At 26.3% G+C, this 19,767-nt stretch overlaps 1 long non-coding RNA gene across 4 annotated transcripts; it reads right to left on the bottom strand.

The window, feature by feature from the left end:
- Window positions 1-317: 317 nt before the first annotated feature.
- Window positions 318-19,167, bottom strand: LOC129959477 (uncharacterized). 4 transcript variants are annotated; one of them, XR_008783438.1, is made up of 10 exons: window positions 19,046-19,167; window positions 10,867-10,972; window positions 8,958-9,023; window positions 4,925-5,074; window positions 4,403-4,497; window positions 4,040-4,316; window positions 3,851-3,945; window positions 3,688-3,721; window positions 1,367-1,663; window positions 318-868 (listed from the first exon to the last, which is right to left on the bottom strand). It is a non-coding gene; the product is annotated as an uncharacterized LOC129959477 (long non-coding RNA). The 4 variants fall into 4 exon arrangements; XR_008783439.1 differs by lacking the exon at window positions 19,046-19,167 and adding an exon at window positions 18,818-18,920; XR_008783440.1 differs by lacking the exon at window positions 3,688-3,721.
- Window positions 19,168-19,767: the final 600 nt, after the last annotated feature.

The following is a 19,767-nucleotide window of genomic DNA, read 5'->3' as shown; positions in this document are numbered from 1 at the left end:
CTCCTTATGCTGTTTTATTAAGAGCTAACTGCTGGTGAAAGTAAATCAATTTATCCTGAAATCATCTAGACCTTAATATGCAATATTAACGTAAACAACAACAACAACAACAAAAAAATGGAAATTCTACAAATTTACAATAGTTGGTTGTTTTTTCAGAAAAAGACTATTAATCATTTTTATAAGAGGGGAAAAAAATTTTATTTGCACTACTTACAAATATTAAGTCAGCTATTTAATTATACATTGGATTTCTAAAGTGAATATAAACAGAATCATAATAATATAAACACTGCAGCCAAAAAATCAGCCAAAATAAAGGATTTCTAAAGTGAATATAAACAGAATCATAATAATATAAACACTGCAGCCAAAAAATTAGAATTTCAATTGATTTAAACTAGAAATGACAGATTTTAATTGAAATTAATCTGAAAAACATTACAACATATTGATGAGAGGAGAACAAGAATTAAAGCTAAAACAAAGTTGCTATTCCACATTTACAAAATTGAATGTAGCACATTTAATTCACAAGTGTTTCAGTAAGAAATTATTCAAACACCGTGCATATACAAATTGAGTATACTGGAAATAAAAAGAAATATAAAAAAAAAATATTAACTAAAATCTAGATTAATGAGTTATTAGCCATGTACAGTAATTTCTGAGGAATCGGAAAATACTGTGAGAAATATCTTGAGTGGTAAATATTGTCACTCAAGGTTCATTACAAGAATTGAACATGAAATGGAATTTATGTTGAAAATAAAGTGACAGCCGTGCTTCGTGATCCTATATGCCTCCAGTCATTGGGCAAGGCTTGTACAAATCGGAGGTATCATACCGTTTTGTAGAAGTTTTCGATCTGTAAAAAATTTCTATTATATTAGTAAAAATGTCAATGTTAAAAAGAATTAAAACAACATTTCATAGTAATATAAATTATTGTTTTATTATAATGGCCAGCAAAACACATTTATAGAAATGACTTAAAAATACTTTGTTACATTTTAAATTATAGATAAAGATGAATGTATCTAAAATATTCATAAACTTATTACTCAAATTATTTTTTATTTAATCAAAAAATACTGCATTATTTAGGAAATATTAAAGATGAACCATTCTTTTATTAAGTTTTAAAGCTACAGCAAATCATTATAGTCAGCAATACAGATTTTTAAGTAAATCAACATAAGTTACTAAATGTTCGATGCTAGTATCTTCCAAAATATTTTCAAAAATATTACATACATTATAAAATAATATTAACGTTTTAAAAACAATTATTGTTAGATGCAAATACTAAACTATCACAGATTGCATTTGATTTTAGAAACTACAAATTAATAAATAAACTTACTTAGGGGAGTTATTTGCCTTTCTTCCCTTTGATGCTGAAATGTTTTGAGCTGATGAAATCTTAGGAGGAGTAGAGCTAGTTCCTTTATCCAAAGCTTGACCTTTTATGCTTTCCCTGGATTTTAGTGGGTTCAAAAGTCTTGTCATCCATCTCATCTTGAGAACTTGATAATAATGTATCAACATGTGGCAATGAATAATCCTTGAAATCGCAATACATAGTAGTTTCAGAATTATACTTAGGATTAGGTTTCCTAACTCTGAGGCAAAACTTTACGAACTGAAAAACTGTCATTTCCTGCACAAAAAAAAAAAAAAAAAAAATTGGCAACATGTTTTTAAAAGCAAGAATAGTTAAAAGCACAATTTTCTTTACAGGAATTAAAAATGTTCACAACTATACAACATTTTTGATATAGATATTTTTTTATGCACGAGTATGTTTGCAAAAAAAAATAATTGATAAAAAGAAAAAGTTACAACATTTATAAATTCATTATTTAATATTACTTGTATTATGAAAAAATATTATTAATACTTTAAACGCAATGATTAATTTTAAACAAAAAAAATTCTGCCTTTGTATTAAATTTAGATAAAAATCATAATATTTACTGAAAAGAAAGAAAAATGGGAGTTTATTACCTTCATTTATATGCTATAAAAACATTTTCTAGATAGAATAATTTTTTTTAAATTTCATATACAATTAGAAGCTAAAATGCTAAATAGTTTTTATGATCTTCAAGGAGTTAACACATTTTTTTCAAAGTGGATATTATTATTTTTTTTTAAAGAGATCTTAAAATAGCATTGAATAATAACATTTACTTAACAATAATATGATCTGCATTGATATAAAGAAAATTTGAGATTCTTCTAACCTAATTATCAGCTGTCAACCAATCTTCGCTTACAATGAAGAGAAACATATTTACCTGTATGTAACTATTAAATGGAACCTTTTACTACTAACCCAACCCAATTTGGCCATGCAAGTTCTATACTAATTGGCCATTTTGAGGCTGATTTCTTTTCCAAACGAAAGAGGCAAGATGTAAAGCAAGTTATCATTAAGGATTTTTTCTGAATTCCTCAGGTGGAGGGGAAACAGCCCAAACATAACCCATTAATATAGAACTCGCACAACAGGGTTGGTAGCAAGAAGTTTAAACCACCTCATTTCAAACAGTCTGAATTGAATGCTTTTTTATTTGAAGTCTTTGATTATAATTTTAAAATTAATCAAATATATCATTTCTTCTTAAACTTTATTTCAAGCAATTGCTTTTTCACTCAATTTCTAGGTTTTTCACAAAAATCTTTTTTTACATTCAGATTGGGGAAAAGTACACCAACACTGGCATTCAAATAAATGAATATCTGGTGGAAAAAAACAAAAACTTGGTAAGCAATAGATAAAATTAACTACAGTTAAACCTCACTTAAGGAGCACTTCAAATAACGAGCAAACAAAATGTGGAAAAGTGACTCTCTTAAGTCAACAACTTGTCTCGGCCGAGATTATAGGTGCATGGCAATGATATCGATGAGCTGATGGAAGAAAATGGACAATACTACTGAAGAGCTTATGCAGCTGCATTCTGTATCACAACAAAAAGCTGCAGAGGAGATTTGATCAGGAAAAGAAGAAATAATAGACGCATCAGAGCAAGAACCATCCAGTAAAATAAGGGAGATCCTGAAAGTATATATTGAAAAGCATCATCCTAACAAGTCAGTAGCTATACGCACTACAAATTCATTTAGTGATACCACCGGATTTCATTTTTGTCAAATCTTGAACTTAGCCAAAGACAAATGTCTTTAAAAAATTTTCTTGTAAAAAAACTATGCATTATAAATAATTACCTTATGCATTATAAATTTGAGAATTTTTTTCAAATGGAATGCACTGTCCTATTTTACATAGATTCCAATAGGGAAAACAAAAAAATTTTTTAATGAGTGTTTCACTTTATGAATGCGATTTGGAAACGAATTATGCTCATTCTCTAAATACGCCTTAGAAGAAAATAGTACATTTGGAATTTATATGATATCAGTTTTTATTATTTCAAAAACAAATATGATTTCTCAACTAAATAATTATTAAACTAATAATTAACTAAATAATTATTTCTCTACTAAATAATTATTCTGCTACATTTATGTAGTTTGGTAAATTTAAAAAAAAATCCTAAATGAAAATAATGAATAAGCTTTGAAAAGACTTGTAGCAATTACTAAGAAAATCTTAAAGTTACAAAACAATATTAAGGTGTAATTTTTTTAAAATAAAAAAAAATCAATATTTACAACCTGAATTGTTTATCTTGGTTAAATCCTTTGAAACCTGCAAAATAAATAAATTTACACATTTATTTAATATGGGTATTTATATACCAAATCAAAAACTTCATAATGAAATTGTTTTTGTTTGTTTGTTTATTTCCTTTTACAAAAATCAAAATTTAAAACTCACAGAAGTAGATGCCTCCTTCATTCATTTCAATCTTTCACTGTTTTTTCCAAATTCGTAAATCTGAGAAAGTTTGCCTCGAAGATACATTTCATTCGCTGAAAGAAAATGTAAAAGATATGTGACTCACTATGCTCATGTTCAAAAAAAAAAAAAAAATAAATAATTTAAAAATCAAAATTTAAAACTCACAGAAGTAGATGCTTCCTTCTTTCATTTCAATCTTTCACTGTTTTTTTCCAAATTCGTAAATCTGAGAAAGTTTGCCTCGAAGATACATTTCATTCGCAGAAAGAAAATGTAAAAGATAAGTGACTCACTATGCTCATGTTCAAAAAAAATAAATAATTTAAAAATCAAAATTTCAAAATCACAGAAGTAGATGCCTCCTTCTTTCGTTTCAATCTTTCACTGTTTTTTCCAAATTCGTAAATCTGAGAAAGTTTGCCTCGAAGATACATTTCATTCGCTGAAAGAAAATGTAAAAGATATGTGACTCACTATGCTCATGTTCAAAAAAAATAAATAATTTAAAAATCAAAATTTAAAACTCACAGAAGTAGATGCCTCCTTCTTTCGTTTCAATCTTTCACTGTTTTTTCCAAATTCGTAAATCTGAGAAAGTTTGCCTCGAAGATACATTTCATTCGCTGAAAGAAAATGTAAAAGATATGTGACTCACTATGCTCATGTTAAAAAAAAAAAAAAAAAAAAAAAACTAATATAAATTGACATAAAAATTTACAATTATAATATAAAATAATAATAAAATAGTTGCTATATTTATACTTTAATTTAATCCCCACTTTATGAAAAAGTAATGATAAATTTTATATCTTTAATGTGATACACAAATTGCCACAACATTAAAGCTACTCAAGTCAACATTTTTTTTAAAATCAAATTCAAAGCGAAAAAAATCAAATAAATTCGCTTATATACTTTCATTGGAAAAAATAAACTAGTATTTTAAAAAAAAAAATTTAAGGAATTCTCAAAATTGGATTAATTTTTAACAATTTATATAGTCTGCAAAAATTACTTTATTCCTAGTATAACCTATATCAAATTACTTACCAACTTTCAAAGGAACATATTTCTTTTCTCCTTCATCATCTGAACAAATACTAATATTGTCTTCAAAAGATGATGACTCACTTGTGTGCACTGAGCTAACCGAGTCGAGAGACATCTTTCCAACAGATATCACTGATTCGGCATCACTCTCTGAAAACAATATATATTTCATGTATAGTCTAATTTGATTTATTATTGTGGTATTAGATTGAAATCTCATTTTGAAGATACAGGGAAAATGTTTCAATCTTAAAATAAATAGTTACAGTTAAAACAAGAGGGAATAGGTCCTACCGAAACTTTCTTGCATACTATCTCAAAGTTAGGGCACAGCCATGAACACCACAATAGCTCAAATTTTTATTTTCAGAGTTACAGGTATATTAACCATATATCATTGATGAAGAATATTTGCTTTAAAGATTAATTATTGGTTTACACTAAATATACAAATATTAAAAAACTACATATGTATTTTTGATACTTTTTTTTTTTTTGACCAATTGAAATCAGAATTTGACACAGAACTACAGTTGTAGTAACAAAGTCACATATACCAAATTTCATAAATTTAAGTCATTGCATTTTTTGAGTATCATATTTTTATGTATGTAAAATTACAGACACATAAACCATCCACTCCTTAATCGATTTGGTTCCAAAACTGTTAGAAATCAGCATATTAGATACTTAATCTGGGTATGAAATTTATATGAAAACTAGTAGTCAAATTTCCCTTAAATGGATTCCATTCAAAATTTGATACAGTTCTGCAATCAAATTTGGTGTAAAGGCCGTATACCAAATTACAACCATATAACTTCAAGAGTTTTTGAATTATTCTGTTCTCAGACAGATATAATTGCAAAAATGTCTCCTCCCCCCTCCCAGATTCAAGGAGCTTTGAACCGTAGAGACTCGTTAAATTCTCAAGTTCGAATTTTTTCACAGTAACAATATTTTCTCATTACATAAGAGAAAGTAAAAATTAGGTTTAAATGAAAATTTTGCATCTTATAAACAATAAAAATCTTATATACATAATAATACATCTCAATTTTACTGTAAAGATTGTTAATCAATATAAATCCGAATGATAAATGGTGAACTGTGAATTTCACATTTGATCATTACCATTCAAATTCAACCATAAATTATACAGAAAATATTATAATCATCAAAAAATTCAATCTTGAGAATTTGACGAATCAGCATGTTGTAGACCTCTGAGTAAAAAAGTACATTTTTGGAATTATGTCTGATACTCAGTGTATCTTTAAACATGATAACTCAAACATGCTTTAAGTTAGATGGATGAAATCTGGTATGCGGTTTTATATTAAGTTTAGAGATTTCTATCAAATTTGGATGGACAATGGATCTTAAATAGAATATAGTTTAGAAAATAAAATCAAGTTTCATATTTGGAGTTTTCTGGCTTTAAACTGAGCCTTTGTCATTGAGACAATACAGCTAAAAAAAATAATACAAAATTAAAAATTAAAGTAAATAAAACTGAAACAATAACATATGTTATTAGTAAATCATAACAGCTTTCTTAGTAATCTTAGACATCAATATTAAAAACTAGAATTCTTAAACAACAACAATGCTACAGGAATGCAGCTATCAGGGGCTTTGAATAGTTTTAACTGAGATACATATTTAAATGGTTTTCTTCTAAACATTTTTTTTAATAAATGGTGTTATATATATATATATATATATATATATATATATATATATATATATATATATATATATATATTCTAGTTAGATTTACAGGAACCAATATAAAATGGATGCTTTAAAAGACAGAAAACATATGATGAGAATTACACAAAATATAGATATTTTGAATTGCGGTGTTCATAGAATATTTCTGCAACTTCTGTTTTCATAGCAAAAAAAAAAAAAAAAAAAACATTTCATGCCAATATTTATATTTCATGAAGGCTATTATAGAACTAATAGAAAAGAACTGTGGAAAAATATTTATCTTGCTATAATAAATCAACTGGAGAACTATAATTAATCAATTGGAATAAATCAATTGAGCATTAAAACATGCAAATTTAATTTAAATGAAAAATACAATCTAAATTTATACTGTAAACAACATGCTACATATAATGTGTTCTGGATATTGTACACTGAATGAACATCATGTTATGATATCCATTACCTAATAATTTAAATTTTGTTTGAGTGGTAACTGTTTAGTGTATGCTTATTCAAAGGTTATAGAAAACTACCAACTATTCAGCCTTTAGAGGAAGAAGAGTTTTGTTATAAGAAACATAAAGCTAAACTAAATTTAAAGTAAAAATATCTCTCCAAGTTGAAACAGAAAAAATAATTAGAACGACAGGCATGGGTTTATCATTTATTGATAAACAGCCTTCTTATCTCCACAAATTTCTATTAGAGTAAGAATCATTGAAAACAAAACTTTCAATAAAAATTTTACTCATTAATTTTACATTCCTTTTTTTTTCCCTTTAAACAAAATCTATGGATGGATTTTGATTACACTAGGTAAGTTTAAATTGTTCACCGAATATTTTGTTCAATACATAGAAATTTTATTCTATATATAGAAACTAGTTTTCTATTGAAAATCAAAGGTCTCCGAAACAAATTCGATATATAGAAATTTGAATACTGTCACCATTACTTCTCTGATACATAAACAGTTAAAGGTTACTTCCATGGAGCATATTTTAAAATTATTTTTCATAACTAAATAAGTAAAAGATTTCACTGGAAAGTAAAATATAAAATTAAAAACTATTGTTTTTCTTATATATTGTTTTTTAAAGGAAACTTTTATCAGATCAGTAAAATTTTGGAAAGAAGGCAACGCATAATGAGGCTTCTTGAGAGATGGAAGAAGGTAATAGAGCAAAAGGATTCTTATTTAACAAAATAAATAATATCCTAAACAGTAAATATAGTGTATTCATTTCCTATTAGAAAAAGGCAAGAAACTCATGGCACATCTTAATAACAAACACTTATTTTTGTAGTTGCAAAAAAAATCTACAATTGCATTTTTGATATCAGTTTCTGAAAACTGAAAATTAGAAATTAATTCAATTTTCAAACAGTATTAGGATGTGTTTAAAAAATCAGAATTCACATTACAAAATAATTCAAATGTATATGTATTTAATTTTCATATTTTTTTAAGTAAAAGAATTCTGATAGTGAAAGAAACCTTTAATCTCTCTTAAATTGGGGCAACTTTTGAGGTTATGTAGTAGCAATTTCTTGATACAATATAATGATAGTATGTGTAATAATTAATATAAAGTAAAATAAATAAAAACTTCAAAAAGAAAATAAAATTTTCAGCCAGTATTTATATAATATTTGTTAATATTTCTTAGATGCTGATATGAATTCTTCACAAGATGCATTCAGTGCTAATAGAAATTATGACATGAAAAAGAAATAACCCATTGAATAATTAGAAGAATTAATTTAACCATTAATTTACAGTCATTTCGAAATACACATCATAATAAGATATCGTTGGATTAGTCAATGACACAGAAATTGGGGATTTAATTATATCACAAATAAAGTTGAATACATACACTAGCAAAGATTAAATTCAAATTTAGCAAAAGTGAACACATACATTATTAAACTAACATGGTAAAAATTCAGTTTTTAAGGATTATAAATAGCATATTAGTCAAAGGCTTAAGACAGTATGACTTGCAAACAATCAATAGCAATATTTCAGTTCTTTTGCTTGATCTAGGAAATAATTTTAACTATACTATTTCTGTTTGAGAAATAAATTATCCTCTTAATCCATTTTATGCAAAAATCACTATTAATCATATTATATAAATGTATTCCATGATTACAATCAGAGAAATAACTAAAAAATAATTGGAAAATATGACCAATTAATTTTCAATCATATTTCGTAAAGAAAAAACAATCATGTTATTTTGTTCACATTTCATATGTCTACATATATATAAAATATATAAAAATAATTAATCTATATACTTACACTATCTAAATCAATTGTAACCTCTTCTACTTGAGGATTACAAATCTTTTCAGGTATAAAACCCTCCTAATAAGAAAAGAAAATAAAAATGATGAGTATACATTTATTCACTTTTAAATATTTTTAAAATTTTATTATTATAATAAAAAATTGCAAAACAGCTAGATATATGACATACAACAAGGTACCTAGTGAGAAATTACTGTGAGAATTAAGCCCTTTTAAACACCTTATTCAAAAAATTAAACACCTCTTTACATCATGGACACATAAATATACAAATATTTTTTAAGCATAGCATGTTTTTTGTTTTATAATAATGCATCATTTTTATTGAAAAATGTTTAAAGTGGAATTGTATATTTTTTGAAATTAATTCTCAATGTGTATATATATATTTTCTAATTTTAAGATTTATTTCTGCAACACTGCAGAAATACGTTTTCTGTTGCAAAATGAAATTTTTGATTTTGATAAAAACATAAAAATGAAAAATGATAATAACCAAAAGATTTAGTCAAGTGTTATAAAATTAAATATAATCTAAAATATAATAATTAATAATAAATTTGGGATCTTTTACAACATTTCTTAAAATTAGCAAATTACTAGTTAATCTTTTCTTAAAATTTTCACACAGATACAGAAACATAAATTACGAAAAAAATTTTATCCGATTTTTATGTATTGAGCAAAGATATCCGACATGGCTGGGATGGAAAGTATAAATTTCCTCCAATGCTGGCTTGCAGCAGTTAGCAATTTAGAACATTTTATTTGCAGCTAAGATTTATTTAAAGCTAAGCAATTATTTACAGATTAATCAACGATGCAAATAATAAAAATGTTACAAAGAATATTACAAAATAAAATTTATTAATCATTTCACTTCATTTAATAAGTGCATAACTCAAGACAAGATAGAGTAGAAATTTTATTCCAAGTATTTCATCAAAATAACAAAATATCTACATACAGATTTAAAGTACTTTAATTCTGAAGCTGAAAATTTTAAATTTAATTCTGATGTTTGCAAGTCACCATGAAACAAATTACTTAAATTTTCAACGAAAAAAAGATGAATGCTTACATTATTTAAATTGATGGCACCACAAATTTTTCATAAAAAGAAGAAATAAATGAAAAAATACAAATTCCTTTTTAAAGAAAATATTTAAAAAAAATAAGTGTGTTGACATAATTTTAAAAATTTTACTAAATTTTAATATAATGAAACCAGAAAGGAAAGATCTATCCATTAAAACATACCTTTCTTCAACAAGTTTGATTGAAACGAACACTTAAAAAGTATGTTTTGTTGATATAATTATAAATTTAGTTAATTCATTTATATCTAAATTTCTGGCATTCTATACCTCCATTTTTGTAATCCCATATAACTTTAATAATGAAAAGGGACAGAAAGAGATAAATGATTTTTAGAATTGTTTTCTTTTGCAATTTTGCAAAATTTTTGATAGAGAATGAGGGGAAAAACAGTTAATATTTGTCTCACTTACAATTTGTTTGAAATTACTAAAATTACACAAACTGTGGTACTCGGCACAGAATCCCAAGTAGTTCTATCACTAATGAAATTCAGATCACTGCTTGAATTCACTCTTGGCAAGAAATTACAAAGCATATAAACACAGATTTTGACTCATGAAACAAGAAATAAAATATATATTACATTTATATTAATATCTTTTACTTTAAAAAATGAAAAATAGAAATTTTAGTTTTGGTGCTGCTAAAATAATATTCCCTCCATGCAACTTCCAAAGGATTGAACAGCCTGAGTTACAAAAACATTATTACTAATATTTCAACAATGTACTTCAAAATGTAAACATGTTAAGTTAGAAAATAATTAATTCAAAAATATAAAATTTTAAGTAAACTTTACCTTTGCCTGTAATAAGTTTTGTCTTCGTTTATGAATTGTTTTCATAATTGTATACATATCATCATACCAGTAAAGTGAACTGTCTAAGCCGATTTTCATAAAATGCCTGGAAAAGTAAAGACAAATAGAAGTTTTCGGGTAGATAACGAATAAACATAGTTACAGAAGCAAAGGTAGTATGAAAATTTAAAACAGAAGCACTACAAATTAGAATGTCATAAATAACATTAACATTTTCCAGTGATAATTTTTTTATAGTTCACTTCAAATCAGTTTCAAATGTAATTAACCTAAAGGATTTAAAAATTTTCATATGTTTACACCACTACTTTAATGATTCCTAGAAAAGTATAAAAGTTGGGAATGCTTCATATACAGATTATGCTCAATGTGATCAACCAATTGATAACAATAACTGGATAATACACAATCAAGTATAACTTTATCACAGCAAAAGAAAAGGAAAAAAGCACTAAACTCATGGTTAGCTATAGATTTTTCCAAATATATATTCTTATTAAATATGGATTTTCAGGAGCTCATTATTTAAAAAAAAAAATCTCTAATTGACTTTGAATAAACTCACAGTTTATCAAATAATAAAGAAGCCATTCAGTAATCTCAAGTATGGAAGATTAAAAACCAATGCGCTGCTTTCGCAAACTGAATGCTCCGGGCAGAGAAAGGTATTCTATTCTTCCTCGCAGTTACAGAACTACATGCTCATTTGCTGTAATTCAGTTACTCATAGAAAAAGGACAAATGTCTGATAAATCGAAACTGGACTGATCTATACAGAAAAAAAAGGGGTGAGAGTAGAAGAGGGGTGAGGTACTGCATTACACAATCGCGAATGATGTTGTATCGTTTTCAGAAACTGTGACTAGGATCTTTTATTTTTGCAGTTTTTAGAGATCAGCATTTTCTAGATGGTGGGGAGGGGGAAAGAGAAGAATTCCCTGTATTTTCCCAAGTTTTATGAAACATTTCAAATTTCCCTGTTTTTTCTGTCGATTTTTAAATTTTCTGGGTTCTCCCAATGGTGCGGCAACCACGATAAATAGTTCATGCTAGCTGAAAACAAGGGTGGCTAATTATTTATTTCAAAAATGATAATATTAAGCGAATACTGACAAAGGTCCGGTCATACAAAAAAAATTTTTTGTGTGTGTGCACATGAATAAGTTGGCCCAGGACCAGAGGATTTTTATATTATAATGCAAATGATACTATTAGCCATGATCACATTAAGCGGCATCCACTGTACAATCATAAAAATTTCCTTGTACAAGCAAAAGCCAATAACAGATTTTCCATAGAAGTGTGACTAAAATAAAACTGCAAACATTACGTATTAGCACGATATTTTAAGATTAAAGAATTAATCTTCCTTACTTACCTTTTTATAAGGTAACACCCTTTATTTATTGCTTTATTTGCTTGAGGAAATAAAAAACAATTTTCAAAGAGATAAAAATTGAAATAAAATATAATAACCCCATTACAAAATACAATTGTAAGATTGTTGTCCCACCTAAAAACCAAAGTATTCTGACCAAGTCCACAAATCTTAGACCAAATTCTGAACCAATTCCTTTGGAAGGAGAATTAATGCTATTATTAAGATTGGAGGCAGGCCCATCTGATTGCTATATATGCATTTTTTAAACAGCTGTACATTTTCATTATCCATTACACAAAGGTATGTGAATCAAAATATACAATACAGATATTAAAGCAGAAAATACAAGCTTAACAATTTTATTAAGTGACATTTTATGAAGTATGTAAAAAATATAATTCTGTCAAATTTTTTTTAATCTGATATGAAAAAAAGTTAATTAAAATTGATAAAAAAAAATGTTTTAGCAATCCAGAGCATTACTAATACCTTTATATCTAGGAAAACAAAATCTTGAAACATTATATTATTTGATGGAGAGTTCCTTCTTGGTATAAATTTCACAATAATAAAACTCATCCATGAAGTTAGTAAATTCAACATTTTTTCTCATTCACACAAAAATATACTACTAATTTTATTAAATATCTAGGTTTCCTGCTTTCAATGCAAACTAAAGTGCAATATGACATTCCTAAAAATTACACTGAATAATGAAACAAATAGTTTATATAAATAATTATTCCCTATTTCACAGGAAAAAAATATATATATAATTAATGAATGAATGCTCTAAGGTTATATGGAATTGTAAATTTTTTTTTCACTAAACAAAAAAGTTCCTATTTCAAAATTTATTTTTAGATAATGAAAAAGAAAGAAATTATGAAATCAGAGATGTTCTAAACAGAAAAGAAAAGGAAAAAATAAATAAAAAAAAAAAACATTCATACAAACATGCTGCAAAAGCATTGTTCTTTGAAATACTTTTAAATAAAGCAATAGAGAATAAAAGAATCCATTGTTTTTTCCCCTAAATTAAATCAATCGAGTAATCATCTGGAACTTGTAAGCAAAACACTTTTTGTTCCTTCTACAACATATCAACAAAGGAATGTATAAACAACACATAATATTTTTGGAGAGTAATCAAAACTTTTCTTCACTAACATATAATATAGGTAATTTTTCAATAAAGGTAACTTAAATTTGAATTACGAATCATCATATTTTATAGAGAAATACAGGGTCATAACTTCGATATTAGACTTAATCATTATTTTGTACAAGCATCATTTGCTTATCTCTCTCTTTAGTTATCCCCAAACTCTTTAATAAATATAATTATTATATCTCCTACACAATGTTCACGTCTGTCACAGAAAACACTTGAGGTTTCCTTATCTTCTGCTGGCACCTCCTAAAAAGATAACTGTTAACTTCCTACCTCATAACAACCTTCAATTAAAAGGTGCATTTTCTTATTAATCAAATTAGATTTGCATGAATTTTTAAATTCCTCAGTTTAGAAATTGCTAAATATAAATGTCAGAAGATTTAATTTTATTTTTTCTCTCCTTCTCAACAAAAAAAAAAAAAAAAAAAAAAAATTGATATGGTACTAAAATTAATTATTTAAAAGAGATAAGGAAATTATTATAACCATGTCTTTATTAAAAGCATCTTTAAATAAAGACATGATCTACTTAATTTTTAACTTAAAAATGAAACTGAAACATTTAAATTGTCAAAATTTGCAAAATAAATTATGAGCAAATTAATAAAAATAAAATATACCCTTGGAGAAGGCAGGATAGAATGTATTTAACGAGTGAGATAATGAATAAAACACTCATTTATTTCTTGAAAACAAGGGGAAAAAAATCTCAAAACTAAACATATCTGAATCTAAAGCAAAATAAATGACTATGTTAGATACTGATGCTCAATTTCTCCTTCTCAACCCCTTTTATCCTAAAGCAGGACTAAGTAGCACTGTAGCTTTTTTTTGTCCAATATTTCCAACATTTTAGCTTTTTTGTCCAATTTATTCTGAGATATTTCAATTTGCTTTGACATTTTCTAGATTCTTGGAAATTCAACATTTCCTATCACACTTTCCAATTCTTTTTTTTTTTAATTTATTATGAATAACTATAAATTTGAATAAAAATAACATATAATCATATTCATATAGAGATAAATAAGATCATTAAATAATTTCAAAAACATTCACTTTCAAGAAGTTCTACAATAAGAATTAATAGAAAAAAACCAGAAATCAAAACCAAATTCTGAAGAAATTGGAATAATGATTAGCAGCAGGAGAGAGAAAATATGAAGAATTATAATAAAGGACTTTAAAGTAACCATTTTATTTTCTTGGAATGTACCAAAATATAATTTCAACTGGTGTCATTTCGTGCAGAAGGGGGGGGGGGGAAGAGAGAGATAATGAAATTAAAACACTTTCTCTCTAATGATAGATTTTTATTTCAGAGAATACTGAATATTAATGTTTAAAGCCTAATGCAATATCAAATTTCAGAATATACGAAAATCATTTCGGCAACCAGAATAACAGGCTTTGATGCTTTCATTATCTTGGAGTGAAAGTAAACAGAAGTCAATATTTCATGTGGATATCATTCCTCCATGTCTAAATGAATTTTTGACAGCATGAAGGTTTTAACTACTCATATTTATTAGCAATATTGAAACTTATTTTAGCATTTCAATATTCAATAAATTAAAAAACTTCCACATTGTCAATTGACATGCATAAAGAAAGATAAAATCTTTTACAGATCCAATTTCCATAGATTTATATGTGTAAAATATCTCCAAATGTAGAACATTTCAAATATCAAGTTTCAAACTTTTTACTTATTTATTTTTTACATTTAAATACCAAATATATAAATCTATTTGCTTCAATTGCAAAGATGTAATGAATAATGTGAAGTTCTTGGCTAGCAACGTACCAAGTTTAGCAAGTTCCCAAAATAAAGATTACAATTTTTTTTTTTTTTTTAACTTTGCAGGTTTCGTCAGCCAAAATTGGAATTAGGATGGAATGCAATGCAGCAATGTTATTAATACAGTGAATTAATGCTTTTTGCTACATTGGAAAAAAATGCCCTTTTTATTATTAATCGAATTTTACTATTTGGCTTCAATGCATAATCTTCATTACAATCCACTCTAACATGAACTTATCATTACGTTATTCCATTTACAAGTTACAGTAAACTTTTGATTTTAATTTGTCAACATTATTCAAAACTATTAACCATCTCCAACATCTTAAAAGTTCCATTCGAAATCAGAGTATAATAATGAATTCTGATTTGAACCTTTTCCAATACCTTTTAGAAATGGTAACAAGTACTTAAATGTTTCTTGAAATATTAGACTATACAAATTAAGATCAACCATATATTAAATAAAAACCCTTGATATAAAGAAATGCTAAAAGATATTAAGAATGATTAATGGTCAAAGGAGAATTTTCTGGCAATCTTAAAGCATGGGAACTTTTATAAAAAAAAGTTTGAAATCTTGTAATAAGAATCATGCATGTAATAACTTTCCACAAGCTTCGAAGAAACTATTTATAAAAGACTTAAGATAATTTGATATAAAAAAAGTAACTAAAGATATGAGGCTAGTTATTTCAAAGAAATCAGTTTACAAAGCTTATATAGCAAACCACCATTAACGTACGCATATAATAGTAATGATTTAGCCCCTAGGTCTGTTAAGATAATAATTCCAGTGGCAATCTTGCACACTTCTCTTGCCTTTAAACAACACCAAGAAAAAACATTTGTGATGGATAATGCTGTCATATCAGCGTGCTGTTACTGCTGGCAGAATTTTCATTATAAAAAACAGAGTCAAACAATTTTTTCCTTTCTCTTAGGAAAACGTATACAAACCACCATTAACGTACGCATATAATAGTAATGATTTAGCCCCTAGGTCTGTTAAGATAATAATTCCAGTGGCAATCTTGCACACTTCTCTTGCCTTTAAACAACACCAAGAAAAAACATTTGTGATGGATAATGCTGTCATATCAGCATGCTTTTACTGCTGGTGGAATTTTCATTACAAAAAGTCAACTATTTTTGTCTTTCTCTTAGGAAAACGTATTTGATATTCAAAATAAATTTGTTAAAATATCAAATAGAGAATCCAGGATATAAGAAGTCTGTTTTCAGAACAACAACAGCAAAATAAATATTTGATGAATGAAAAATTTACAAAATAATAAATATATAGAAAACTAGATAGAACCCAGTGTGTTTCTACTGTAGAAAATATTTTATTTATTTATTTTTGAAATTTAAAATAGCTGTCTTGTTTAATGAGGAATGATATTTATTTTCTTATCGACATTGAATACATTCATTGAGATTTATTGATACAAAAAGGAGAAGTACAAATAATACTTATTCTATTTTTTTAAAACTTTATTATTCAATTGCTTTAGGGTAGACAATGTTCGTTTTTTCTGTCTTCAGCAAACGCAAATAAATTTCTTGGCTGTCTGACTCGTAAGCATCCAACATACAACTGGCCATGTGAAAAACATGGATTTTCTAGGTTCTATCTGCACAGTTGATCTTATGTCTTATTGATGGTCATCGCTTATTGATTGTGTGATTCTAATGCCCATGATCAGATAGCACATAAACATATTCTTTCGGTTCTTGATGCATATTGATCTTGAGATTCTGAAGCATGTGAATTTGCAAATGATCTGCTTCATTGCACGCTTGTCATTCAAGCCCCAATTGGCTTATTTCTACATGCTGTACTGGTAAATCTATTAACTGATAAACTTTTGGGGCCATATTTTTGGTCAAAGCAATCAGCATGATAACTCTTGTATAAACGAAATATCATTCGTTGATTCACTGAACAAATAGAAAAATTACTGTTTGCATTGGAAAATTTCCCATTATATATTCCCACCAAATTAATAATAATTCTATTTGGTATATGCGAGATAAACTCTGAATAATATGTGTGATTTGCATTAGACAAAATATTGTACTCGCTGAATGACAACATTCTAACTATTCATTAATGAGAAGAAAAAAATGAGTGCTTGTACTAAATATTTTTGATTTCATTTCACTTATATTAATTGGCATCAAACAAGATTTTATTTTGTTTGATATATGTGCAATTAACTCCAAATGACATGTAACATTTGCCGTTTATCTTTGGGTAATTATCAATTTTAAAATATAACTTTTTAGCAGGTGCAAGCAATAAGTTGACCAAGTTTCATCAAAATCGGTTGAAAAATATGGCAGTGCATAAGAAACATACAAACTAAAATTTATTTTTACATATAAGATATGATAACTGTACTATGCTATAACTTTCTTGCAGGTGCAAGCAATTTCACCAAGTTTCATCACAATCAGTTGAATGGTACAGCAGTGCATAAGGTACGAACAAAAAAATTCATTTTTATATATTAGATAGCATAACAATTATTATACAATAAATATTAACTAAATAATATTGAATTAACTCGCACATAATTAACCTAAACATATATTTCTACAGTATTAACGATTATTCATTTTTTTACTTTAAGCAGGGGATATATTTCATTGTTTTACAGAGAGAAAATATTTTAAGCTTCCATTTTCACCTAAAAATGCCTATTCATCGTCTAAAGTTAAATATATATAAATATATAATATTAAAGAATAAATAATATAATAAATCAAATTAATAATAAAATAGTTAAACAAATAATAATGAAATACTTAATGTGAAAATGAATTTCTAAGCCATATTTGCTTCTAAAATATTGAAGCTTTCTCCACTGTCAATCTTTGCACAATTTTACTGTGTAAACTTATAAAAATCATATTAATACACCTTTTATAGAATTGTAATTCCAGTTCAAGCATTGCAACACTCACAAAATAGATAAAAATAGAGAAAAAGACTTTCTGAACTTATCTTGTAAAAGACATTCAAACATATTACAGACAACAAACTTAATTTCCTATTGAGGTTTTTGATAAATAATTTTTTTCCTTCATAAACTTTTAAATCTTAGATAAACAGAAATAGCAGAATTAGAATCTGCTTTACATAATAGAGGGGTAAAAAAACATTAACAAATTAAATATTACAGGAAGTTTCTTGAAAATTAATAATATAAGCATGTGAAAGCACAACTTCTAAAACAAATCAAACCAATTGTTTAAATCCATTTAAGCAATAATTCAAAACTAGGAAAAATACATTTCGAAATTTATCTTTTTAAGAATAATTTGTATAGTTCAAAAGGAAACATATAATATTTAAAATATATTTGACACATTAAGCAACTCTCAAATTGTTGAAGGCATCAGAGAAGAGTAAATCCAATGTTAATTACATTAAAAACAGATATAAACAGAATATGCTGGATAACTCTATATTGAAGGCCATAAATGTAATCTTTGTGAAAATTTCACTGTATTTTAAAATCTAACTTATGTGTTAAAATCAAACTTAACAATGACATACTCAAAGATCTTAAACTTGCAACGATTAATAAACTTATTAACTATTTTCTCTATTATAACATAATAGTTTCTTCGCAGCTGATGTATGAATATTTTAATTGTACAAATAAACTACTTTTGTTCGGCCGGCAGTATTAAAAGCAACTAGGTCTCCAATTTGTTTTTAGTTAATGACAGTTAAGAATTACATTAAATATAACATTCATTATCAAGAAAAAGGGTAACTTACAAAAAAAAATGCATTTGGAGGAGAAGATTGAGTTGTCTAATTTCCAAATTTTTGATCATTTCTATTAAAAATTCTAGAACTGCAATAAGGTATAGACAAGGGAAAGCAGTGCATTGCCAATACCGTACGCCAAAGAAAGTAAAAGTCTTACAGCCTAACTTATTACATAGCTTACCCACTAGCTTTGTTCCAGTATGACCACCTCACGTCTGCTTTTTTTTTTTTTTTTAAACATAATCCAGAAACATTCAGTAAATATAAGACGACATTTGCACGAATAAATTTTGTGTATCTTTGTGAAATATTATTTCAAAGAATGAAAACTGTTAATATGCGAACACACCACTATTAGAAATAGAGATGTATTTTCTATTGTTATTTTTAAATATTTGTTCCAAATATCTATTATTTCAATCATACTGTTAATTAAAAATTATTAATTAGTATTAAATATAAAATTTATTAATTTTTATTAATACTTAATTTGCTAATTTAAGTAAAGCGTAATTGACTTAATTTATATATTTCAACCTGCGTTTTAATTTTGATTTTTTCAAATATATTTATTTAATTTGTTTATTGGAGTAAAGTTTATTCTGAAAAAGCTGAATTTCAAAAAAAAAAAAAAAAAAAAAAATGTCATCACTTTGAAATTTTCACTTTAGTTCTATATTAAGGCAATAGATGGCGCCTGAAGAATGAATATCATTAGAATGTCAGGT

The sequence above is a fragment of the Argiope bruennichi genome, chromosome X1 (assembly GCF_947563725.1).
Source record: "Argiope bruennichi chromosome X1, qqArgBrue1.1, whole genome shotgun sequence".
NCBI classification, from domain to species: Eukaryota; Metazoa; Arthropoda; class Arachnida; order Araneae; family Araneidae; genus Argiope; species Argiope bruennichi.
The sequence above is the reverse complement of the archived record's forward strand: the minus strand, read 5'-3'. Positions and strand labels throughout refer to the sequence as shown.